The following is a 27,028-nucleotide window of genomic DNA, read 5'->3' on the forward strand; positions in this document are numbered from 1 at the left end:
GCTGGTCAGCACATCCTTCTTTGAACTTCATGTTATAACAAAACAAATGGGCTGTTGTCTAATGATGAAGAGCTATGTAGCATACAGTTTGCCCTGCCCTCCCTCCATTTTTTTCTTTCTCCTTCACTTCCATTTCTCTGTCCATCTTTCTATCTTACCTTTTATTTTCTGGTCTTTGTATATCTGTCTTGTTTTCTTCCCTTCTGCATTTCATTTTCTAAAACACTTATTGGCAAGATGGCCGAATAGGAACAGCTCCAGTCTCCAACTCCCAGCGCGAGCGACACAGAAGACCGGTGATTTCTGCATTTTCAACTGAGGTACTGGGTTCATCTCACTGGGGAGTGCCAGACGATCGGTGCTGGTCAGCTGCTGCAGCCCGATCAGCGAGAACTGAAGCAGGGCGAGGCATTGCCTCACCTGGGAAGCGCAAGGGGGAAGGGAATCCCTTTTCCTAGCCAGGGGAATTGAGACACACAACACCTGGAAAATCCGGTAACTCCCACCCCAATACTGCGCTTTAAGCAAACAGGCACACCAGGAGATCATATCCCATACCTGGCCGGGAGGGTCCCACACCCACGGAGCCTCCCTCATTGCTAGCACAGCAGTCTGTGATCTACCGGCAAGGCAGCAGCGAGGCTGGGGGAGGGGCGCCCGCCATTGCTGAGGCTTAAGTAGGTAAACAAAGCTGCTGGGAAGCTCGAACTGGGTGGAGCTCACAGCAGCTCAAGGAAACCTGCCTGTCTCTGTAGACTCCACCTCTGGGGACAGGGCACAGTCAACAATAACAAAACGCAGCCGAAACCTCTGCAGACGCAAACGACTCTGTCTGACAGCTTTGAAGAGAGCAGTGGATCTCCCAACACGGAGGTTGAGATCTGAGAAGGGACAGACTCCCTGCTCAAGTGGGTCCCTGACCCCTGAGTAGCCTAACTGGGAGACATCCCCCACTAGGGGCAGTCTGACACCCCACACCTCACAGGGTGGAGTACACCCCTGAGAGGAAGCTTCCAAAGCAAGAATCAGACAGGTACACTCGCTGTTCAGAAATATTCTATCTTCTGCAGCCTCTGCTGCTGATACCCAGGCAAACAGGGTCTGGAGTGGACCTCAAGCAATCTCCAACAGACCTACAGCTGAGGGTCCTGACTGTTAGAAGGAAAACTATCAAACAGGAAGGACACCTACAGCAAAACCCCATCAGTACATCACCATCATCAAAGACCAGAGGCAGATAAAACCACAAAGATGGGGAAAAAGCAGGGCAGAAAAGCTGGAAATTCAAAAAATAAGAGCGCATCTCCCCCGGCAAAGGAGCGCAGCTCATCGCCAGCAACGGATCAAAGCTGGACGGAGAATGACTTTGACGAGATGAGAGAAGAAGGCTTCAGTCCATCAAATTTCTCAGAGCTAAAGGAGGAATTACGTACCCAGCGCAAAGAAACTAAAAATCTTGAAAAAAAAGTGGAAGAATTGATGGCTAGAGTAATTAATGCAGAGAAGGTCATAAATGAAATGAAAGAGATGAAAACCATGACACGAGAAATACGTGACAAATGCACAAGCTTCAGTAACCGACTCGATCAACTGGAAGAAAGAGTATCAGCGATTGAGGATCAAATGAATGAAATGAAGCGAGAAGAGAAACCAAAAGAAAAAAGAAGAAAAAGAAATGAACAAAGCCTGCAAGAAGTATGGGATTATGTAAAAAGACCAAATCTACGTCTGATTGGGGTGCCTGAAAGTGAGGGGGAAAATGGAACCAAGTTGGAAAACACTCTTCAGGATATCATCCAGGAGAACTTCCCCAACCTAGTAGGGCAGGCCAACATTCAAATCCAGGAAATACAGAGAACGCCACAAAGATACTCCTCGAGAAGAGCAACTCCAAGACACATAATTGCCAGATTCACCAAAGTTGAAATGAAGGAAAAAATCTTAAGGGCAGCCAGAGAGAAAGGTCGGGTTACCCACAAAGGGAAGCCCATCAGACTAACAGCAGATCTCTCGGCAGAAACTCTCCAAGCCAGAAGAGAGTGGGGGCCAATATTCAACATTCTTAAAGAAAAGAATTTTAAACCCAGAATTTCATATCCAGCCAAACTAAGTTTCATAAGTGAAGGAGAAATAAAATCCTTTACAGATAAGCAAATGCTTAGAGATTTTGTCACCACTAGGCCTGCCTTACAAGAGACCCTGAAGGAAGCACTAAACATGGAAAGGAACAACCGGTACCAGCCATTGCAAAAACATGCCAAAATGTAAAGACCATCGATGCTAGGAAGAAACTGCATCAACTAACGAGCAAAATAACCAGTTAATATCATAATGGCAGGATCAAGTTCACACATAACAATCTTAACCTTAAATGTAAATGGACTAAATGCTCCAATTAAAAGACACAGACTGGCAAACTGGATAAAGAGTCAAGACCCATCAGTCTGCTGTATTCAGGAGACCCATCTCACACGCAGAGACATACATAGGCTCAAAATAAAGGGATGGAGGAAGATTTACCAAGCAAATGGAGAACAAAAAAAAGCGGGGGTTGCAATACTAGTCTCTGATAAAACAGACTTTAAACCATCAAAGATCAAAAGAGACCAAGAAGGCCATTACATAATGGTAAAGGGATCAATTCAACAGGAAGAGCTAACTATCCTAAATATATATGCACCCAATACAGGAGCACCCAGATTCATAAAGCAAGTCCTTAGAGACTCACAAAGAGACTTAGACTCCCATACAATAATAATGGGAGACTTCAACACTCCAATGTCAACATTAGACAGATCAATGAGACAGAAAGTTAACAAGGATATCCAGGAATTGAACTCATCTCTGCAGCAAGCAGACCTAATAGACATCTATAGAACTCTCCACCCCAAATCAACAGAGTATACATTCTTCTCAGCACCACATCATACTTACTCCAAAATCGACCACGTAATTGGAAGTAAAGCACTCCTCAGCAAATGTACAAGAACAGAAATTATAACAAACTGTCTCTCAGATCACAGTGCAATCAAACTAGAACTCAGGACTAAGAAACTCAATCAAAACCGCTCAACTACATGGAAACTGAACAACCTGCTCCTGAATGACTACTGGGTACATGACGAAATGAAGGCAGAAATAAAGATGTTCTTTGAAACCAATGAGAACAAAGATACAACATACCAGAATCTCTGGGACACATTTAAAGCAGTGTGTAGAGGGAAATTTATAGCACTAAATGCCCACAAGAGAAAGCAGGAAAGATTTTAAATTGACACTCTAACATCGCAATTAAAAGAACTAGAGAAGCAAGAGCAAACACATTCGAAAGCTAGCAGAAGGCAAGAAATAACTAAGATCAGAGCAGAACTGAAGGAGATACACAAAAAACTCTCCAAAAAATCAGTGAATCCAGGAGTTGGTTTTTTGAAAAGATCAACAAAATTGACAGACCACTAGCAAGACTAATAAGAAAAGAGAGAAGAATCAAATCGACACAATTAAAAATGATAAAGGGGATATCACCACCGACCCCACAGAAATACAAACTACCATCAGAGAATACTATAAACACCTCTACGCAAATAAACTGGAAAATCTAGAAGAAATGGATAATTTCCTGGACACTTACACTCTTCCAAGACTAAACCAGGAAGAAGTTGAATCCCTGAATAGACCAATAGCAGGCTCTGAAATTGAGGCAATAATTAATAGCCTACCAACCAAAAAAAGTCCAGGACCAGATGGATTCACAGCTGAATTCTACCAGAGGTACAAGGAGGAGTTGGTACCATTCCTTCTGAAACTATTCCAATCAATAGAAAAAGAGGGAATCCTCCCTAACTCATTTTATGAGGCCAACATCATCCTGATACCAAAGCCTGGCAGAGACACAACAAAAAAAGAGAATTTTAGACCAATATCCCTGATGATGCAAAAATCCTCAATAAAATACTGGCAAACCGGATTCAGCAACACATCAAAAAGCTTATCCACCATGATCAAGTGGGCTTCATCCCTGGGATGCAAGGCTGGTTCAACATTCGCAAATCAATAAACATAATCCAGCATATAAACAGAACCAAAGACAAGAACCACATGATTATCTCAATAGATGCAGAAAAGGCTTTTGACAAAATTCAACAGCCCTTCATGCTAAAAACGCTCAATAAATTCGGTATTGATGGAACATACCTCAAAATAATAAGAGCTATTTATGACAAACCCACAGCCAATATCATACTGAATGGGCAAAAACTGGAAAAATTCCCTTTGAAAACTGGCACAAGACAGGGATGCCCTCTCTCACCACTCCTGTTCAACATAGTGTTGGAAGTTCTGGCTAGGGCAATTAGGCAAGAGAAAGAAATCAAGGGTATTCAGTTAGGAAAAGAAGAAGTCAAATTGTCCCTGTTTGCAGATGACATGATTGTATATTTAGAAAACCCCATTGTCTCAGCCCAAAATCTCCTTAAGCTGATAAGCAACTTCAGCAAAGTCTCAGGATACAAAATTAATGTGCAAAAATCACAAGCATTCTTATACACCAGTAACAGACAAACAGAGAGCCAAATCAGGAATGAACTTCCATTCACAATTGCTTCAAAGAGAATAAAATACCTAGGAATCCAACTTACAAGGGATGTAAAGGACCTCTTCAAGGAGAACTACAAACCACTGCTCAGTGAAATAAAAGAGGACACAAACAAATGGAAGAACATACCATGCTCATGGATAGGAAGAATCAATATCGTGAAAATGGCCATACTGCCCAAGGTAATTTATAGATTCAATGCCATCCCCATCAAGCTACCAATGACTTTCTTCACAGAATTGGAAAAAACTGCTTTAAAGTTCATATGGAACCAAAAAAGAGCCCGCATCTCCAAGACAATCCTAAGTCAAAAGAACAAAGCTGGAGGCATCACACTACCTGACTTCAAACTATACTACAAGGCTACAGTAACCAAAACAGCATGGTACTGGTACCAAAACAGAGATCTAGACCAATGACACAGAACAGAGTCCCCAGAAATAATACCACACATCTACAGCCATCTGATCTTTGACAAACCTGAGAGAAACAAGAAATGGGGAAAGGACTCCCTATTTAATAAATGGTGCTGGGAAAATTGGCTAGCCATAAGTAGAAAGCTGAAACTGGATCCTTTCCTTACTCCTTATACGAAAATTAATTCAAGATGGATTAGAGACTTAAATGTTAGACCTAATACCATAAAAATCCTAGAGGAAAACCTAGGTAGTACCATTCAGGACATAGGCATGGGCAAAGACTTCATGTCTAAAACACCAAAAGCAACGGCAGCAAAAGCCAAAATTGACAAATGGGATCTCATTAAACTAAAGAGCTTCTGCACAGCAAAAGAAACTACCATCAGAGTGAACAGGCAACCTACAGAATGGGAGAAAATTTTTGCAATCTACTCATCTGACAAAGGGCTAATACCCAGAACCTACAAAGAACTCAAACAAATTTACAAGAAAAAAACAACCCCATCAAAAAGTGGGCAAAGGATATGAACAGACATTTCTCAAAAGAAGACATTCATACAGCCAACAGACAGATGAAAAAATGCTCATCATCACTGGCCATCAGAGAAATGCAAATCAAAACCACAATGAGATACCATCTCACACCAGTTAGAATGGCGATCATTAAAAAGTCAGGAAACAACAGGTGCTGGAGAGGATGTGGAGAAATAGGAACACTTTTACACTGTTGGTGGGATTGTAAACTAGTTCAACCATTATGGAAAACAGTATGGCGATTTCTCAAGGATCTAGAACTAGATGTACCATATGACCCAGCCATCCCATTACTGGGTATATACCCAAAGGATTATAAATTATGCTGCTATAAAGACACATGCACACGTATGTTTATTGCAGCACTATTCACAATAGCAAAGACTTGGAATCAACCCAAATGTCCATCAGTGACAGACTGGATTAAGAAAATGTGGCACATATACACCATGGAATACTATGCAGCCATCAAAAAGGATGAGTTTGTGTCCTTTGTAGGGACATGGATGCAGCTGGAAACCATCATTCTTAGCAAACTATCGCAAGAACAGAAAACCAAACACCGCATGTTCTCACTCATAGGTGGGAACTGAACAATGAGATCACTTGGTCTCAGGAAGGGGAACATCACACACCGGGGCCTATCATGGGGGTGGGGAGGGGGAGGGATTGCATTGGGAGTTATACCTGATGTAAATGACGAGTTGATGGGTGCAGCACACCAACATGGCACAAGTATACATATGTAACAAACCTGCACGTTATGCACATGTACCCTACAACTTAAAGTATAATAATAATAAATTTAAAAAAAAAATAAAAAAAAAAACACTTATTGGTGGCCGGGCGTGGTGGCTCACACCTGTAATCCCAGGACTTTGGGAGGCTGAGGCGGGTGGATCATGAGGTCAGGAGATCGAGACCATCCTGGTTAACACGATGAAACCCCATCTCTATTAAAAATACAAAAAATTAGCTGGGCGTGGTGGCGGGCACCTGCAGTCCCAGCTACTCGGGAGGCTGAGGCAGGAGAATGGCGTAAACCCAGGAGGCGGAGCTTGCAGTGAGCTGCGATTGCACCACTGCACTCCAGCCCGGGTGACAGAGCAAGACTCCGTCTCAAAAAAACAAACAAAAAAAACAGAAAAAAACCACCTATTGGTAATACTCCAAATCCTAGCCAACTTGTTCAGTTTTACATTAAAGAAATGGTCTTAGCAAATCCCACACGGAAAGTGAGCATTCTGGTACCCTTAGGTTAGGTTAAGATGAGACATATATGTGTCTGTTTAGAAGATCCTTGTTACTTTTAAACAGTGTATTCTGAATCTACAGGAGGAAGATAACATATAGAATTTTCTGTAAGTCACTGACCATGAAACTATTTACATTTCTCAGAACTGTATTCAAAAGGATACCAATATGGAAAATGCACATCTATTAAAGCTTATGAATTACATTATGCAAATGCTTTAAATTCTGACTCTTTAAAAATACTTGATTTGTCATTGTCCACTAGACACATTCAAGTCTTCCTTAGTGATTGTGGCTTTATCTGTGCCTTCAGTGTTTCTAACAAGTTTTGCAATACATAATTTGAGATAATTATATATGCTTCAGAGATGATTGTTTTAGCTACATCATTGATTTTATCTTCTCCATGTTGCTGATTGCAGTGGCTCACGCCTGTAATCCCAGCACTTTGGGAGACTGAGGCGGGCAGATCACGAGGTCAGGAGATATATTGAGACCATCCTGGCTAACACATCTCTACTAAAAATACAAAAAATTAGCTGGGCTGGTGGCTCACACCTGTAGTCCCAGCTACTCGGGAGGCTGAGGCAGGAGAATCGCTTGAACCCGGGAGGCAGAGGTTACAGTGAGCCGAGATCATGCCACTACACTCCAGCCTGGGCGTCAAAGCAAGACTCCATCTCAAAAAAATAAGTTAAAAAAATTTTTAAAAAATACATATATATGTATGTATAGCTTCACTTGATTATTTTTGTCTGATTTGTATGGTTTTAAACAACTTATTTTTAAATAATTACAAATTCATAGGAAGTTGAAAACAAAAAAATATACAGGGATGTCTCCTGTACCTTTCACCTAGTTTCTTCCATGGTAACCCCTTCCATGACTATAGTACAATATCAAAATGAAGAAACTGACATTGGCACAACCCACAGAGCTTATTCTGATTTTACTTAAGTGCACTTATTTGTGTGCATGAACAGTTTTGTGCAATTTTATCACATATGTAGATTTGTGTAAAAACATCACAGTCAAGACACAGAACAGTTCCTATATCACAGGGTTCCCTGTTCTTCCCCATAGAGCCACCTCTTCCCCACTCCTTCCTTGCCTCCTGGCAACCACTAGTCTACTCTCTATTTTTGTGATTTTCTTATTACAAGGATGTTATATAAATGGAAGCGTAAGTTATGTGAATTTTTGAGAGTGGCTTTTTTCACTCAGTATGATTTCCTTGAGATCCGTCCAAGTTGTAGATACCAATCTTCTCTCATTTTTATTGCTGAGTAGTATCCCATAGTAGTGATGTACCGTTCATTAAAGGGCATTGTTTAACCGTTCATTAAAGGGCATTTGGATTGTTTCTAGTTTCTGGCTATTATGAGTAAAGTGGCTATAGACACTCATGTACAGACTTTTTCATCAACATAAGTCTACCTTTAACTGGGATAAATGCCCAGAGTGTAATTGCTGGGTCGTGTGATGGTTGCATGTTTAGTTTTATAAGAAACTTCCCACTGTTTTCCTGAGTGGCTATGCCATTTTACATTCCCACCAGCCCTGGATGAATCTAGTGTCTCTGCATTCTCATCAGTGTTTGGTATTTTTTATCTTAACCAATCTGATAGGTATGTAGTGAGATCTTATTTTGGTTTGTGCATTTCCTTAATGGCAAATGTTGTTAAACACCTTTTCATGTGCTTATCTGCCATCTGAAATGCTTCTTTATTTTGCTTATTTTTTAATTTGATTTTTTTAACTGTTGAATTTTGAGAGTTCTTTCTATATTCTAGATATAAGTCCTTTATCAGTATATATACATGGTAATAGGGAATTCTTTGTTTCTCCCAGCTTTGTAGCATGTCCTTTTACCCTCTTTGCAGGGTCTTTTGCAGAGCAAAGCTTTTTAACACTAATGATGGGCAGTTAAATTTTATCTTAACAGCAACTAATATTATTAACTTTAGAAAATTTCACTTGATTACAATATATCCTTTAAATTTTGTCAAACTAATTCTTTTTTTTTTCTTTTTTTTTTTTTTTTTTTTTTTTTGAGACAAAGTCTTGCTTTTGTCACTCAGGCTGGAGCACAATGGCACGATCTTGACTCCCTGCAACCTCTGCCTCCCGGGTTCAAGCGATTCTCCTGCCTCAGCCTCCCGAGCAACTGGGATCACAGGTGCCTGTCACCACACCTGGCTAATTCTGGCTAATTTTTGTATTTTTAGTAGAGAAGGGGTTTCACCATGTTGGCCAGCTGGTCTTGAACTCCTGACCTCAGGTGATCTGCCTGCCTGAGCCTCCCAAAGTGCTGGGATTACAGGCCTGAGCCACTGCTCCCGGCCTAACTAATGATTGTTTATTATAAAATATTTAAAAATAAAAAACAGTTAAAAAATTTAAACATCCTATAAATTCTGTAGCCCAAAATAACTATCATCAGTATTTTTTTTTTTTTTTTTTTTTTTTGAGACGGAGTTTCACTCTTGTTGCCCAGGCTGGAGTGCAATGGCACAATCCGTGATCTTGGCTCATTGCAACCACCACCTCCTGGTTCAAGAGATTCTCCTGCCTCAGCCTCCCGAGTAGCTGGGATTACAGGCATGCGCCACCATGCCCGGCTAATTTTGTATTTTCAGTAGAGACGGAGTTTCTCCATGTTAGTCAGGCTGGTCTTGAACTCCCAACCTTAGGTGATCTGCCCTCCTCGGCCTCCCAAAGTGTTGGGATTATAGGCATGAGCCACAGCGCCCGGCCATCGTCAGTATTTTGGAAATGCTCAATCTCTCTGTTATAGAAAAGAAACAGAGAGAAGTAATTTACAAAGATATTACTCCTTGAATTTTAAAAAGTATTAAATTCATTTTTATTCAAATGCAAAAGAAAGAAAACCTAAGTGAAAATATTTTGGTTCTCTCTTTTTTTTTTTGAGACGGAGTCTCTCTCTGTCACCCAGGCTGGAGTCTATTGGCGTGATCTCGGCTCACTGCAAGCTCCGTCTCCCGGGTTCAGGCCACTCTCCTGCCTCAGCCTCCCGAGTAGCTGGGACTACAGGCACCGCCACCACGCCCGGCTAATTTTTTGTATTTTTAGTAGAGACAGGGTTTCACCATGTTAGCCAGGATGCTCTCGATCTCCTGACCTCGTGACCCACCCGCCTCGGCCTCCCAAAGTGCTGGGATTACAGGCGTGAGCCACCGTACCCGGCCCTGAAATTTTGGTTCTTGTGAGATACCTTTCAAAGAAAGAAAAAGGTTTTGAAAAACAAAACATTAAGGATTAAACTTATTATTTTTTAATTACAGGTTTCAACTTTGTTTATTAGCTCCAACCCATGAAGATAATCAACCCTTTTATATATTCCCCTACTTATCTTTTTCCCAAATTTTAATTTTTATTTAACCAAAGTAAAGAGTGTAAAGTTAATAACACACTTTATCTTCCAACCATGGACATTCTGGGCCGCAACCACAATTCCCACAGTTGTGTTGGCTGGGTTTTCTTCTGGCAGCTCTGCCATTCATATTCTGTGTTGTGAAACTGCCTCTCCTATGACCCTCTCATGCACCAAATTTAGTCACTCTAGACAAAAATCAGTGACATTGCCTGTTTTTATGCATGGCCATTACTTGAAGAGTACCTGTACCCCTCTGCAGCTGGAGGCAGCATGGCCCTCTCTTCCATCTCAGCCTTTTCCAGACTTTAGATCCTCACAGTTATGTCACAGTGTGAAGCCAAGACTGTTTCCTTTTGTACAACGGAGATATTTTAGTGTTTTCAATGTTATTTATTTATTTATTTACTTTTTTAGAGACGGAGTCATGCTCTGTCGCCCAGGCTGGAGTGCAGTGGTGCGATCTCAGCTCACTGCAGTCTCTGCTTCCCAGGTTCCAGCGATACTCCTGCCTCAACCTCCCAAGTAGACTAGCTGGGATTAACAGGCACACACCACCACGCCCGACTAATTTTTGTATTGATGGGGTTTCACCGTGTTGGCCAGGCTGGTCTCGAACTCCTGACCACAGGTGATCCGGTCGCCTCACCCTCCCAAAGTGTTGGTATTACCAGCGTGAACCACCGTGCCCGGTCTCGATGGTATTTCTTAATTTTGGTAACCCAGCTCCCCATCCCAGCCTTTTCCTACAGTCCTGTTGACCTTTAGTCTAGAACATGTGGCTTCTTATTCAGCAAGGGGTGGAGAGTATCAAAGAAAATAGGAGAGATTGGAAAGACGTAGACAGAGCAAAGCTCCCTTCAACTGCTGTGGCGAGAATCCAGAGCACAGAACAAGAAAGGAGAAAAATCCGTTGATATCTACCTTCTCAAGGCTAAAATCTCTGGGGTGAGGAAAAGTGGAGTCACAGTGAAACCACTAAGAAGGGTTTGATGAAAACAGTTTGGTGGCGAGGAGCTTTGCTTCTTGCCTGTTGGGGGCGTTGGCTGGGGAAAGTACCGTCCCCTAGTGAATCCTCCTTCCCCTAGTGAATCCTCCTCAGTCAGCACGCTGCCAGTCTGTATAGTGCCGGAGAGTGGTTAAAAAGGATAGGCAGCCTGGGCACCGTGGCTCAGGCCTGTAATCCCAGCACTTTGGGAGGTTGAGGCAGGTGGATCGCTCGAGGTTAGGAGTTTGAGACCAGCCTGACCAACATGGAGAAGCCCCGTCTATACAAAAACACAAAAATGATCTGGGAGTGGTGGTAAGCGCCTGTCGTCCCAGGTACTCAGGGGTAGGGGGCTGAGGTAGGAGGATCACTTGAATCCACGAGGTTGCAGTGAGCCGAGATCGCACCACAGCACTCCAGCCTGGGCGACAGAGTGAGACTCTGTCTTAAAAAAAAAAAACAAAAAGATAAATAGATAGATAGCAGATAAACCAGAAATAAGCTCTGCTCCACTAACCACTGCTCTTGTGGTGTCTAGTAAAGGCTGAAATTCCCTTATTTACTTCCAGAGCTCCTGGCCAAAAATGGTCCAGATAGCTGAGGGAGTCTGAGGCTGTTGGACTTGATAGGGAGGAAGACAGGGGGTCCCCACAGTGAGGGCAAAGTGACCTGCTCCACTGGGACAATGAGGATATCGTCCAAGGCGAGGACTTGGCAGCCTGATCAGGAGCTGAGGTGGAAGCCTGGTGGGTCCAAGGGGCAGACGGCTGAGATCTGATGAGCACAGACCTGGAGTGAGGCTGGCTGCAGCCTCTTCACCACACGCAGGGATCCACCCTGAACTGCTTGCTTTGTTTTGATCTTAGTGTCAACGCCTCCTGTGTTTCTCTATCAAGTAAAATGCTGCCTTTACAACGACTAAGACCTGTGTGTTTGTTTATAGTAAGAAAGCATCTATTAATTCCTATTTCCTCGGGAGTTTTCATCAAGAAGGTGTGTTGAACTTTTTCAAAGGCTTTGCCAACATGTTGAAGATAACTCATGTATTTCTTCTTAGAACTGTTAGTAAGTCATGAACGGTTTTGTTCATAGTGAGCCAATCTTGCATTCTTGTGATTCCCATTGCGCCATGGTGTACTATTCTCTAATTTTTTCTTATTTACATCAGTATCAGTTGCACTGCTTTGTAATTTTGTTATTCTTGTTTAGTATAAGTATTAATGTTACACTTGTTTCACAAAAAGTATTAGAAAAGCTTTCTTCATTTAAAATGTTCTTGAACAGCCTATAGAGTATTGAAACTCTTTGGGCCTTAAATATTTGGTAGAATTTTCCTGTGAAAGTGAGGGAAGAGAGAGACCCTCTCATATTGTTTTATATTGTTTTATATTCAGTGCCTGTTTTAAGAAAAAACAAGGAAGTGAAACCAAAGACGGGCTGTCTCCTGTTATGAGTGTGTTGTTTCTTTGTCTCCTTGAATCTCCCATAGTTTTTGCATCATAAAGGTGATTGCTGATGTTATTTGGTTCATTAATTTTCCTAAAAGTTATCTTCCGAGTGTGCATTATGGCTTTTAGCATTAAAATACGCCTTTCGCGGGAGCTTGCAGTGAGCCGAGATTACGCCACTGCGCTCCAGCCTGGGCGGCAGGGCAAGACTTCGTCTCAAAAAAAAAAAAAAAAACCGCCTTTTGCTGGGCTCAGTGGCTCACGCCTGTAATCCCAGCACTTTGGGAGGTCGAAGTGGGTGGATCACTTGAGGTCAGGAGTTCGAGACCAGACTGGCCAACGTGGTGAAACCCCCTCTCTACTAAAAATACAAAAAGTAGCCAGGCCTGGTGGCAGGCGCCTGTAATCCCAGCTACTTGGGAGGCTGAGGCATGAGAATCGCTTGAACCCAGGAGGCGGAGGTTGCAGTGAGCCGAGATCGTACCACTATACTCCAGCCTGGGCAACAGAGTGAGATGTCATTTCAAAAAAAAAAAACAAAAAAATGTGACTTTGTCATCACATGTAGTGTTTCCGTCTTGAATTCTACTTTATCTGATATCTGGATTACTTCTTTTATTTTCTGATTATTTCCATGTTCCTGGCATGCCTTTACCTATTCCTTTGTTTGTAACACTTCTGCATCACTTTGTTTTAGGTTGTCTCTTATATATAGCATAGAGTTGGGTTTTGTTCTATAAGGTAAATTGAAAATTGGCTTTCTTGGCTTTGAACCCATACCTCCGATGGTGTCCCTGCAATCCTGATAGCATCACCCTTGAAGTTACTGCAGAATTCTGAGTCTCCTGAACTTGGCACACAGGACCTGGGGACAGCAACACTACCTCATCATTGCCGCTTACTTCTTTCCTCTGTGTGCTACCTCTGAGCCATCTCTTGCTGTAAGGTAGGAAACAGCCCTGTAGCATTAAGCCCCTCCCCTGTGTTTGCCAAGGGAAACAGGCCGCCAACTCTGATATTTAGGCTCTTCCTACAAAGCGTGCCTCTTACACAGAATTGGATGTCGAGGGTGGTGGGGCTGATATGCCTATGCCTGACTTCTCTATCTCTATCTCTTTCCTCCTCCTCCTCCCGCCTCCCTTAGGACAGAAAGTCATCAGGTTATGAGCTTTTCTTTCCCCAAATGCTGTCTTTTACTTAGCCTTGGGAAACAACTTTATAGTATATATTCATAGGAGAAAGAAAGAACTTCTTTAAATTTTCTGAAGAAACTCTGTGACGTAAATCCTCTAGGCATGAATTCTTTATACGTAAAATAATTTTAAAACTCCTTTTTTCATAAAACCTGGTTTGCAACTCAATTGCCCTGCTGCCAACTCAAGCAAAAATCTAATTTGAAAGTTAAAGCTGAAAAATGAACCTCATTGATGTACGGCCCAGGATCTGCTCTCTCTGTAAGTTCTGAAATACTTTCCTTCAACGGACAATGAGATTTGCTATTACTTGAAAATACATGTTAAAAAAACTTAAAATTATCTTCGTACTGAGGTAATTACAGTGAGTCGTGCGGTCTGTTGGTTTTGCAAGAACTAGTCAAATTATCTGCACACAAGTACGTCCTTTTTTACCTTGCCACAGTGTTTGAAATTCCCACTATTTTTTGTCATAGTTTTCAGGTAAAGGAATTGTTTCTGGAAAAAATTGTTAAAGGCCTCTTCTGGGACAACTTAATGTGAGTCAGCAATGCGATGTTGTGAATAATTGATGACCAGTAAATATCTTTGTATTTGCCACTAATTTGTACAGAAGAAGCAGGAATATGACCATCATTATATTTATTTCTAAGATGAAGAGATGATGTTGAGGCAGAGGCTTTGCTCTAAGGATGAAGAGTTGAGATTGATCCTGTTAATCACATTGAACACCAAAATCAAAACTAAAACTTGTTATTGGAAATAAATGTGTCCTTGAAGCTTAAACTTGGCCTCTATGCCATAGTATTAGGTTGAATTCTGATGTCTGGTGTATGCATGACACCAGAGTGACCATGTGTTTCATAAGCAACGCTGATGGCCTTTAACAAACTCAGCACACATTTTTCCAGCCCTTAGTGACACTGCATGTAGAGATGCTAAGAGTTTAGCAGGAGAATCAGAAAAATCACCTTATCATCTCTACTTTTCGTTAAGTTGAAAAGCTCCATTTTATTCCTGAAATTTTCTATATTTCTTTTAATGTAGGAAAGTTTCAAAATCTGCATCAGTGAATCCATTAGCTATGCATATAATAAATATTAAAATTACATTTTTTTGCATGAGAATCAGAACTAAGGAGTTGTGGTTAATATTACTATATTTGTATAGCTTAAAGAAGTTCTCCTAAATGCTTAAGAGCAGATACTACCGGTGAAACAGCTGAAACGCCATTTGTTTTTGTGTTTGTGTGAGTTTAATGACCTGGTACTATTGTATTATATGTCACTAAGAAAACTCTTCCAATTATATTCAGTTATAGCCAGGATTGAAACTTCTTCAAGGTATTTTAATCTAAAAGAAACGTGGAGTATTAAGCACTATGTTTGTTTCTCTTCCTGCGTTTTGGAACTGCCATTCTAATTGTTCCTGGACCAAACTGAGGGTCGGGCTGCTATTTCTTGGCCTAATCATGAGAGGCAGATGAACTGGGGAGGAAGCGAGTTTTTTTTTCTGTAGCCCCCAGTAAACTTGTTTGTGGAGTCCTGGGGAGTTTCTTCAGACCCACAATAAAACTTATTTAATCCTAAATGGGTCCTGTTAAGAATTCCTTGTTATGTTGTCATGCTTTAAGGCCCAGGAAAGGCCTAGGCAAAACTCTTGATGGGCTTTTGTTACCTCCCAGCCTTTGTCTAAGGGCGCTGGCTTGTAATATTTAACTTAATGACTTAGTCAGTACTGAAAGAGTTGTTAGTGAGTCCTGGCCTGCCACATATTGACTTAAAAGGTTTAATAACTCCTTCAGGTGCATGAAGTCTGTGTGTATGATTAGAAATTGCATAGCCAAGGGGAAGGAAGGATGAGTTGTGTAAGCTCGTGAGTTGGTGTCACTTTTTTCTCTGACATGTCTCACTCATGTATAATGTTTGACGAATACTGACATTTACTGAAGCTATTTGTAAATGACTGTCTATATTCATTTATATATTTATTCTTATTAATATTTAACCACTTATTTTAACATAGCTATTAGAAATCAAGTTGATTGCCAGGCGCGGTGGCTCACGCCTGTAATCCCAGCACTTTGGGAGGCCCAGGCAGGCGGATCACGAGGTCAGGAGATCGAGACCATCCTGGCTAACACGGTGAAACCCCGTCTCTACTGCAAAAAATTAGCCGGGCGCGGTGGCGGCGCCTGTAGTCCCAGCTACTCGGGAGGCTGAGGCAGGAGAATGGCGTGAACCCGGGAGGCGGAGCTTGCAGTGAGCCGAGATCGCGCCACCGCACTCCAGCCTGGGCGACAGAGCGAGACTCCGTCTCGGAAAAAAAAAAAAAAAAAGAAATCAAGTTGATTCTATCAGAATAAAAAAGAAAACATGATCAAAATATAGATATATAACCAGTTTTTGAGTAGCGCCTAAGCTACATTGTTGAGAATCAGTTCAATCAAGAAACAAACAAAATATGTCATTTTCCATCTCAATATCAAGAGTGAGATTTTTATTTTTATTTTTATTTATTTTTTTGAGACGGAGTCTCGCTCTGTTGCCCAGGCTGGAGTGCAGTGGCCGGATCTCAGCTCACTGCAAGCTCCGCCTCCCGGGTTCCGCCATTCTCCTGCCTCAGCCTCCCGAGTAGCTGGGACTGCAGGCGCCCGCCACCTCGACCGGCTAATTTATTTTTGTATTTTTAGTAGAGACGGGGTTTCACCGTGTTAGCCAGGATGGTCTCGATCTGCTGACCTTGTGATCCGCCTGCCTCGGCCTCCCAAAGTGCTGGGATTACAGGCGTGAGCCACTGCACCTGGCCTATTTTTAAAATACTTGTAAGTTGTCTATAGTTCATGGATTTGTCTAGTGAAATATATCTTTTGGAAGGAGTTTAGGAAAATCTGCTGCTTTTATGTAGTATGGAATGACTGAGAGGTTAGTTGATCATGTCTGCCTGTTCAGTTTTCAGCCACAACTTTGTAACTAGATCGAGACTATTTAGACATATTTTTTTAAACATCAAAATTTGTGAGTTCAGGCAAACGTTGTATTTTTTCATATTAAAAAATTTAAGTTAAGATCGGTGTGTTAATTTGTCAATAAATTTTAGAGTTGACTAAATTATATTTAAGAGTTCTGAGGTATGAATTTATTTTTAAATTTTTATTATTGTTTTAAATTGTATTTTATTTTTGAGATGGTGTTTCTCTCTGTCACCTAGGTTGGAATGGTGCGATCTGGGCTCACTGCCACTTCTGCCTCCCTGGTTCAAGTGATTCTTGTGCCTCAGCCTCCAAAGTAGCTGGGATTACAGGCACGTGCAACCATGCCCAGCTAATTTTTGCATTTTTAGTAAAATCAGGGTTTCACCATGTTGGCCAGGCTGGTCTTGAACTCCTGGCCTCAAGTGATCCACCCACCTTGGCCTCCCAAAGTTCTGGGATTACAGGCATGAGCCACTGCACCCAGCAGTGGCTTTTAAACTTTAGATTCAGGAAGTATATGTGCAGATTTGTTATATGATACATTGTGTGATGCTGAGGTTTGGGCTTCTAACGATCCTGTCACCCAAGCAGAGAATGTAGTACCCCATAGGTAGTTTTTCAACCCTTCCCTTCTTCCCTTCTTTTCCCCTTTTGACATTCCCGCTGTCTATTGTTTTCATCTTTGTGTCTGTGTATATCCAATGTTTAGCTCCCACTTACAAGCGAGAACACGTAGTATTTGGTTTTCTGTGTGTGTTGATTTGCTTAGGATAATGGCCTCTAGATGCATCCATGTTGCTGCAAAGGACATGATTTCATTCTTTTTTATGGCTGTGTTGTAGTCCATGTTGTACTACTGCATTTTCTTTAGCCATTCCACCATTGATGGGCACGTAGGTTGATTCTGTAGGTTGATTCCGTGTCTTTGCCATCGTAAATAGTGCTGCTATGAACATATAAGTGCAGGTGTCTTTTTGGTGAAACAATTTTTTTTCCTTTGTGCAGATACCCAGTAATGGGGTTGCTGAGCTGAATGGTAGTTCCATTTTTAATTCTTTGAGAAATCTCCACATGACTTTGCACAGTGGTTGAACTAATTTGCATTCCCACTAACAGTGTATAAACATTTCCTTTTTTCTGCAGCCTTACCTTTAATAATGATCATTCTGACGGGTGTGAGATGGTATCTCATTGTGGTTTTGATTTGCATCTCTCTGATAAATTAGTGATGTTGAGCATTTTCTCATACGTTTGTTGGCTGCTTGTATGTCTTCTTTTAAACATCTGTTCATGTCTCTTGCCCACTTTTTCATTCTTTCTTTTTAATGTGTAGTAGTCCATGTTGTATATGTACTACATGTTTGTTATCCAATCCACCATTGATGGGCACCTGCGTTAATTCCATGTCTTTGCTCTTGTAAATGGTGCTGCAGTGAACATAAGAGTATGGGTGTCTTTTTGGTAGAACACTTTGTTTGTTGTTTGGGGTTATTTTTTTACTTAAGTTCTATATAGATTCTGGATATTAGTCATTCGTTGGATGCATAGTTTGCAAATATTCCAACCCCTTTCTGTACGTTGTTTACTCTGTTGATAGTTTCTTTTGTTGTGTAGAATCTTTTTAATTAGATCCCGTTTGTCAGTTTTTGTTTGTGTGGCATTTGCTTTTGAGGACTTAGTCGTAAATTCTTTGCCTAGGCCAATGTCTCAAAGTATTTCCTAGGTGTTTTTTAGGAATTTTATAGTTTGAAGTCTCAAATTTAAGTCTTTAATCCATCTTGGTTATTTTTTTTGTATAGTGTGAGAGGTAAGGGTCCAGTTTCATTCTTCTGTTTATACTTAGCCAGTTTTACAAGCACCATTTTTTTGGACAGAGTATTTTTTCTTCCATTGCTTGTTTTTGTTGACTTTGTCGAATATAATCGGTTGTAGGTGTGTGTCTTTATTTCATGAGTCTCTATTCTGTTCCATTGATCTATGTGTCTATTTTTGTTTTTTTTTTTTTTTTGAGACGGAGTCTGGCTCTGTCGCCCAGGCTGGAGTGCAGTGGCCGGATCTCAGCTCACTGCAAGCTCCGCCCCCCCGGTTTACGCCATTCTCCTGCCTCACCGTAACCTTGTAGAATAGTTTGAACTTAGATAATATGCTGCCTCTTGCTTTATTCTTTTTGCTTAGGAGTGCCTTGGCTATTTGGGCTCTATTTTGGTTCCATATTAATTCTAGAAAATATGCTTCTAATTCTGTGAAAAATGATGTTGGTAATTTGACAGGAATAATGTTGAATGTGTAGATTGTTTTAGGAAGTATAGTCATCTTAACAATATTGATTCTTCCAAACCATGAGCATGGAATGCTTTTCCATTTGATGGTGTCATCTGTGATTTCTTTCAGCAGTGTTTTATGGATCTTCTTATAGAGATCTTTTACTTCCTTGGTTAGACGTCTGCTTAAGTATTTTATTATTTTTTGGTGTGCATTTTAAAGGGGACTGCATTCTTCATTTGGTACTCAGCTTGGACATTATTGGTGTACAGAAATGTTATTGATTTTTGTATCCTGAGATTTTGCTGAAGTCGTTTATCAGGTAATAAGAGTCTTTTGGCAAAATCTTTAGGGTTTCCTATGTATCGAATCATATCATCAGCAAAGAGAGATAATTTGGCTTCCCATTTTTCTAATTGGATGCCTTTTTTTTTGTCTTGTCTGATTACTTTTGCTAGGACTTCCAATACTAAGTTGAATGGGAATGGTAAGAGCAGACATCTTTTCATATTGCAGTTCTTAAGGGAAATGCTTCTTACTTTTGCCTGTTCAGTATGATGTTGACTGTGGGTTTGTCATAGATACCTCTTATTATTCTGAGGTATGTTTCTTCAGTGCCTAGGTTTTTGAGGATTTTTATCATAAAGGGATGTTGGATTTTATCAAATACTTTTCCTACATCTATTGAGATGATCATATGGTTTTTGTTTTTAATTGTATTTATGTGGTGAATCACATTTATTGATTTCTATATGTTGAACCATCCTTTTATTCTGTGAATAAAGACCACTTGAGCATGATGAATTAAATTTTTGATGTGCTACTGGATTTGGTTCACTAGTAATTTATTGAGGATTTTTACATCTATGGTCATCAGGAATGTAGACTTGTAGTTTTCTTTTTTGTTATGTCCTTGTCATATTTTGGTATGCGGATAATACTGGTTTCATTCAGAGTTAGGGAGGAGTAGGCCAGGCATGGTGGCTCATGCCTGTAATCACAGCACTTTGGGAGGCCGAGGTGGGTGGATCACCTGAGGTCAGGGGTTCAAGACCAGCCTGGCCAACGTGGTGAAACCCTGTCTCTACTAAAAAATACAAAAATTAGCCAGGTGTGATCGCAGGCACCTGTAATGCCAGCTACTTGGGAGGCTGAGGCAGTAGAATTGCTTGAACCCAGGAGGCGGAGATTGCAGTGAGCCAAGATCGCGCCATTGCACTCCAGCCTGGGCGACAAGAGCAAAACTCTGTCTCAGAACAAAACAAAACAAAAAACAAAAAAACAAAACAGAGTTGGGGAGGAGTCACACCTCCTCAATTTTTTGAATAGTTTCAGTAGGATTGGTAGTAGCTCTTCTTTGTACATCTGGTAGAATTCAGCTGTAGCTAGTCTAGGACTTTTTGTGGATAGTAGACTTTTTACTAATGATTCAGTTTCATTACTCATTATTGGTCTGTTCAGGATTTTGGTTTTTTCCTTGTTCAGTCTTCGCAGGTTGTGTGTTTCCAGGAATTTAACCTTTTCCTCTAGAATTTCTAGTTTGTATGCAGGTATATAGTTATAGCAATCTCTGGGGATTTTCATATTTCTGTGGGATCAGTTGTGATGTCATCTTTTAAATTTCCGGTTGTGCTTATTGGTTCTTTCTCTCTTTTCTTTGTTAATCTAGCTAGTGGTCTGTCAACCTTGTTTATCCTTTCAGATAACCAGCTTTTCATGTTGATCCTTTGTATGGTTTTTTTAGGTCACAATTTCACTTAATTCTGCTGATTTTAGTTAGTTCTTTTCTTTTTAGTTCCTTTAGGTGCAAGTTTAGGTTGTTAATTCTAATCTATCTTATACATGTAGGCATTTAGCATTGTACATTTTCCCTTAAACACTGCTTTTGCCACATCTCAGAGGTTTTGGTATGCTGTATGTGTTGGTCCATTTAGCACTTCTATAAAGGAATACCTGAGATTGAGTAATTTATAACGAAAAAAGGTTATTAGGCTCATGGTTCCACAGGCTGTATACGAAGAATAGTGCTGGCATCTGCTTCTGATGAAGGTCTCAGGAAGCTTTCAGTCCTGATGGAAGGCGAAAGGGAGCCAGGGTCTCACATAGTGAGAACAGGAGCAAGAGAAGGGAGAGGTTTCCGGCTCCTTTACACAACCAGCTCGTGCACGAACTAACTGGACGAGAGCTCACTCATCACCAAAGGGATGGTGCTAAGCCAGTCATGAGGAACCCACCCCTGAGATCAACACCTCCCGCTAAGCCCCATCTCCAACATTGGGGATTACATTTCAACATGAGATCTGAAGGGGACACACATTCAAAACCGTATCATTTTGTCTCTATTTTCATTTGTTTCAAAGAATTTTTTGATTCTTGCCTTAATTTCGTGTTTACCCAAAAGTCATCCAGGAGCAAGTTATTTAGTTGCTATGTCTTCATTTGGCTTGAAGGTTCCTCTTGGTATTGATTTATATGTTTATTCTATGAACATATATATATATATATTTTTTTTTTTTTTGAGATGGAGTCTCCCTCTGTCGCCCAGGCTGGAGTGCAGTGGCCGGATCTCAGCTCACTACAAGCTCCTCCTTCCGGGTTTACGCCATTCTCCTGACTCAGCCTCCTGAGTAGCTAGTTTTTTGTATTTTTTAGTAGAGACGGGGTTTCACCGTGTTAGCCAGGATGGTCTTGATCTCCTGACCTCGTGATCTGCCCATCTCGGCCTCCCAAAGTGCTAGGATTACAGGCTTGAGCCACCGCGCCCGGCCTATGAACATATTTCTAAGGTAATCTATAAATGCACTGGATGATATAAGGATTTGGGGTAATAACCATTTATTTTTGATGCCCAATTGATATCATTTGTATTTTTGTCCTCTGCAAATCTCATGCTGAACTGTGATCCCCAGTGTTGGAGGTGGGGCCTAGCAAGAGGCATTTGAGTCATGGGGGTGGATCTTCCATGAATGACTTGGTGTCCGCCGTGCAGTAATGAGTTCACATGAGAGCTGATCATTTAAAAGACCCTGGGACCTCCTCCTCTCGCCTTTGCCCACTTTCTCTTGCTGCTTTTGAGCATGTGACATGCTGGCTCCCCCTTTGCCTTCCACCATGATTGGAAGCTTTCTGAAGTCTCACCAGAAGTCAAGCAGTTGCTGGTGCTATGCTTTACAGGCTGCAGAACTGTGAAACAAATAAACTTCTTTTCTTTATAAATTACCCAGCCTCAGGTATTCCTTCATAGCAATGAAAAATAGACTAACACGCCAATTATTTAGAAAAAAAAATAATGTGATGGTAAGAGGTAACATTTACTGGATTCTTACTTATTGCCAGGTTCTGGGATGCTAAGGTTTTTTTTGTTTGTTTTTTGTTTTTGTTTTGTTTTTTTGAGACGGAGTCTTGCTCTGTCACCCAGGCTGGAGTGCAGTGGCACAATCTCAGCTCACTGCAAGTTCCGCCTCCCGGGTTCACGCCATTCTTCTGCCTCAGCCTCCTGAGTAGCTGGGACTACAGGCATCCACCACCACGCCTGTCTAATTTTTTGTATTTTTAGTAGAGACGGGGTTTCACCGTGTTAGCCAGGATGGTCTCAATCTCCTGACCTCGTGATCCACCCGCCTCAGCCTCCCAAAGTGCTGGGATTACAGGCATGAGCCACCACGGCTGGCCAGTAAGTTCTTTATATGTATTAATTCATGTGATCTTGGAAATGTCTTCTGAGGTAAACATTACAGTCATCCATAATTTGTAACTGAGAAAACTGGGACTTAACAAGGTTCAAGTGACCTGCTAAACATCATGAAAACAACAAATGAAGCAGTTGAGCAACTGGAACCTAAAGTCATACCACTTTAAAAACACACATGCTTAAGCACTGGTCTTCTTGACTTTCTTTTCCGTTGATCAGCCACAGTGAGCTGAAATGCTCATGAAAATGAAAACCCGATCCTGTGATTTCACTGTTGCCTTTCAAAGGCTTTCCATTTCCCTTGAAATCCATGTTTCTTAACATGCTTCACAAGCCCTTCTTGGGAGCTGCCTCTGCTGCCTCTCCAGCCTTTCTGAATGCACTCTTCTCCTCATCCTATCCTTCTGGCTATGCTGTATGTTTAGTTATTCCAAACTTTTCCCTCCTGATATGATTTGGATCTGTGTCCCTGCCAAGCCCCATATTGAAATGTAATCCTCACTGTGGCAGGTAGGGCTTGGTGGGAGCTGTTTGGATCATTGGAGCGGATCTCTCATGAATGGCCTCACACCATCCTCTTGGTGATGAGTGAGCTCATGTGAGATCTAGTTCTAGTTGTTTAAAAGTGTGTGGCACCTCCCGCTCTCTCTTACTCTGGCTCCCACCTGTTCACCCTTTATCTTCCTGCATGATTGTAAGTTTCCTAAGGCCTCCAAAGAAGCAGGTGCTAGTGCTATCCTTCCAGTACAGCCTGAGGAACCATGAGCCAATTAAACCTCTTCTTTTCTTTATACGTTACCCAGTTGCAGGTATTTCTTTATAGCAATGAAAGAACTGCCAACTATACACCTCCCTTTTCCTAGAGTGCTCCCCAACCTGCCATCCTTCTTTTTACTCTTCCCTTGGCTAGCTTCTATTCACCTAACCAGTTTCGGCTAAAAATTATTTGCTCTCAGTTCCTTTATGATATCTAGATTGACGTGTTACAGGTTCACACAACACTTGCAATACCTTTTCACTATATATATGTGTCTGTGTGTGTATACATGAATTTGTATATGTATGTATTACAGTTATTAGGCTTGTTTGATAATTGTGTTCTTCACTATACTGAAAGTTCATATTAGGTGAGGCCAGTGTTTATCTTGTTACCACTGCTTTCTGCATGCCTATTGTGGTACCAGGCTATAGAAATACAGCTGGCTCATGCATAGCATGGATTTGAAGTGCCCAGATCCACATATATGTAAATTTTCTTACAGTTCTTCCACACCTGAGACAGCAACATCAACTCCTCCTCTTTCTCCTCCTCCTCAGCCTACTCAGTGCAGACAACAAGCATGATGGCCTTTATGGTGATTCACTTTGACTTAATGGTGAATATATTTTCTCCTCCTTATGATTTTCTTGATTACATTTTCTTTTCTCCAGCTTACTTTATTGTAGCAACATAGTATATAATACATATAACATAAAAAGAAGTGTTCATTGACTGTTTATGTTATCAGTAATGTTAAGTTTTGGGGGAATGAAAAGTTTTATTTTTTATTGTGTGGGGAGGTAATGCCACTAACCCCTGCATTGTTCAAGATTCAAGGGTCAGCTGTGTCTCTTGGATGGTTTAATCATATAGACTTATTATTGCTAATCAGTGATAACTATACAGGTGAGTATGAGGACTACATATGACAAATAAATTTGAATCTCACCATAAAGCTACTATAAATAAGATTAAGTTCCATCCAATAATAACAGACCAATAATGGATGCCAGATTAAATATTTGTTAAATGAATTTCTAGACATATGAGTAGTTAAGCATAATCAACTCGTACATAAATTTTTCCTAGGCTAAATGGTGATGATAATAAATATCCTGATTCTTCATAGGGCTGAGAGGAAGATAAAATGAGAGAAAAGATGTAAAAACACAATTAAAATGCTTGAAAAATAAAGACAATATATATGGGAAAAATACAGAGTCATACATAAACATAAGTATTTATCCAATAAATACATGATAAGTATCTGCTATAGGAATTGCCATTTGAAATAAATCTGAAGAATCTTCATTTACTTATTGAAGTCTACATTTTTGTTGGTTCAGCATCTTATCTCATCTATCTCACTGTCTATCTTTAGAGTGTTCATTTGGAATATTACATCTTGTATTTTAATTTGAATTACGTTACTAGTTTCTTCACAATGATGTTGTCAAATAATCTTTAGAGGCATTAGCATCTCTTAAAACTAGATGAGGCTGGGAGAGGTGGCTCACGCCTGTAATCCTAGCACTACGGTAGGCCAAAGAGGGAGGATCACTTGAGCCCCAGAGTTTCAGACCAGCCTGGGCAAGATGATGAGATACCATTTCTATAAAAAAAATTTTAAAACTAGCTGGGCATGGCAGTGCATGCCTGTAGTCCCTGCTATTTAGGAGGTTGAGGCAAGAGGATCCCATGAGCCCAGGAATTCAAGGTACCAGTGAGCTATGATCATGCTATTGCACTCCAGCCTAGGCAACAAAGTGAGACCCATCTTTTTTTTTTTTTTTTTTTAGAAAACTAGAAGTTTAGGATTTTTAAAATTCTCATTTTCAGCTTATGCGTGTTATTGTTTCTAAAGTGCATCTCCTATAGACAGCATATCATTGAATTTTAAAAATCCATTTAACCAAATTATGTCTTTTGATTAGGGAGGGCAATCCATCTATAAAGTTATTACTGCTAGGGAAGGACTTAATACTGCCATTTTGTTAATTGTTTTTTGTATCATATCTTTTTAAACATTTATTTTTGACTTTTTAAAATGTTTTTTAGAGACAGGGTCTCACTATCTTGCCCAGGCTAGACTTCAGTAGTGGCTATTCACAGGTGTGGCTGTGCTCAAGTAATAATCCCGCCTCAGCCTCACCAGTAGCTGGGATCTCTTTAGCATTTTTTCTTGGGCAGGTCTAATGTTAAGAAACTCCCTTAGCTTTGACTTGTCAGGGAAAGTCTTAATTTTTCGTTATTTTTGAGGTACAGTCTTGTTGTGTATAATACTTTTAGTTGGCCACTTTTTTGGCAATGAATATTTCATCCAAGTGCTGGAAAGTTCATAAATATGTGGACGTTAATCAACACAGTCCTAAACAACAATGGGTCAAACAAGAAATCACAAGGGAAATTAGAGAATATCTTGAGGCAAAAACAAGAGAACAACATACCAAAACTTATGGAATGAAGCCAAAGCAATGCTAAGAGGAAAGTTATAGCTTTAAATGCTTACATTAAAAGAGAAGGATGATCTCAAAACAACAGTCTAACTTTATATATTAAGGAACTTAAAAAGAAGAAAAAAATGAAACCAAAGCTAGAATAGGAAGGAAATAATAAAAATTAGAGATAAATGAAATTAAGAATAGAAAAACAGTAGAGAAAATTAATAAAAGCAAGTCAGTTCTTAAAAAGAATCAACAAAATTGACAAACTTCTTCTTAGATTAAGGAATAAGAGAAGATTCAGCCGGGCGCAGTGGCTCACACCCGTAATCCCAGCACTTTGGGAGGTCGAGGCAGGCAGATCACAAGGTCAGGAGATTGAGACCATCCTGACTAACATGGTGAAACCCTCTCTACTAAAAATACAAAAAATTAGCTGGGCCTGGTGGCTTAGAAAGGTATTAAATAGGTTTCTAAATAGTTGTCTGTCATCCTGTAGTGCTTTCTTCTACAACAATGGAATCATCTAAATATAATTTTTCTTCATTCTGCAGATGTCACTGTTTTACTTTTTTTTTTTTTTTTTTTTTTTTTTTTTTTTTTTTTTTGAGTCAGCAACTGCTCAGGGTGGATTTGTGCTTCTGGATCCTCTATTGCGGGCTGTATTTATTATACCAAAAAATAATTGAGCACTGGTGGGAGTGGAATAGTGAGTCATTTAAGACAAGTTAATTCATCTGTAAATCTTGTGTGAATCACAATCTGTGTTTGAATGAAGTGTGGACTGCTTTTAACTTTCCTTCTGGTATTACTTACTTTAAAGAATCTGATATACAACAATTGGACTCACAAAAAGGAATATAGGAGAAAGAATATTCACTCCTTTAAAGCAGTTTTCACTTCACAGAATTTAGAGTTTCCCATAATACAACTGCCATCAGCACCTCTGTGCTTTCCAGACAATTGATTTCCAGGCATCAAGTCTAGAGGACAAAGAATGGAGCTAAGTGTGAAGATCACCAACTGATGATGAATTTGAAATAAAGAAAGTATCCCCTGAAATGCTAATGGAATTC

At 40.5% G+C, this 27,028-nt stretch overlaps 1 long non-coding RNA gene across 1 annotated transcript in view; it reads left to right on the forward strand.

Annotated features, from left to right (window-relative positions):
- Positions 1–24,167, forward strand: part of LOC105490259 (uncharacterized) — a 39,437-nt gene extending 15,270 nt beyond the window's left edge. The window contains exon 4 of the long non-coding RNA XR_011615180.1: positions 24,014–24,167. This is a non-coding gene — a long non-coding RNA (uncharacterized lncRNA). The remainder of the gene's footprint in view (positions 1–24,013) is intronic.
- The last annotated feature ends 2,861 nt before the right edge of the window (positions 24,168–27,028 follow it).

Source organism: Macaca nemestrina, chromosome 16, assembly GCF_043159975.1.
Source record: "Macaca nemestrina isolate mMacNem1 chromosome 16, mMacNem.hap1, whole genome shotgun sequence".
Classification (NCBI taxonomy): Eukaryota; Metazoa; Chordata; class Mammalia; order Primates; family Cercopithecidae; genus Macaca; species Macaca nemestrina.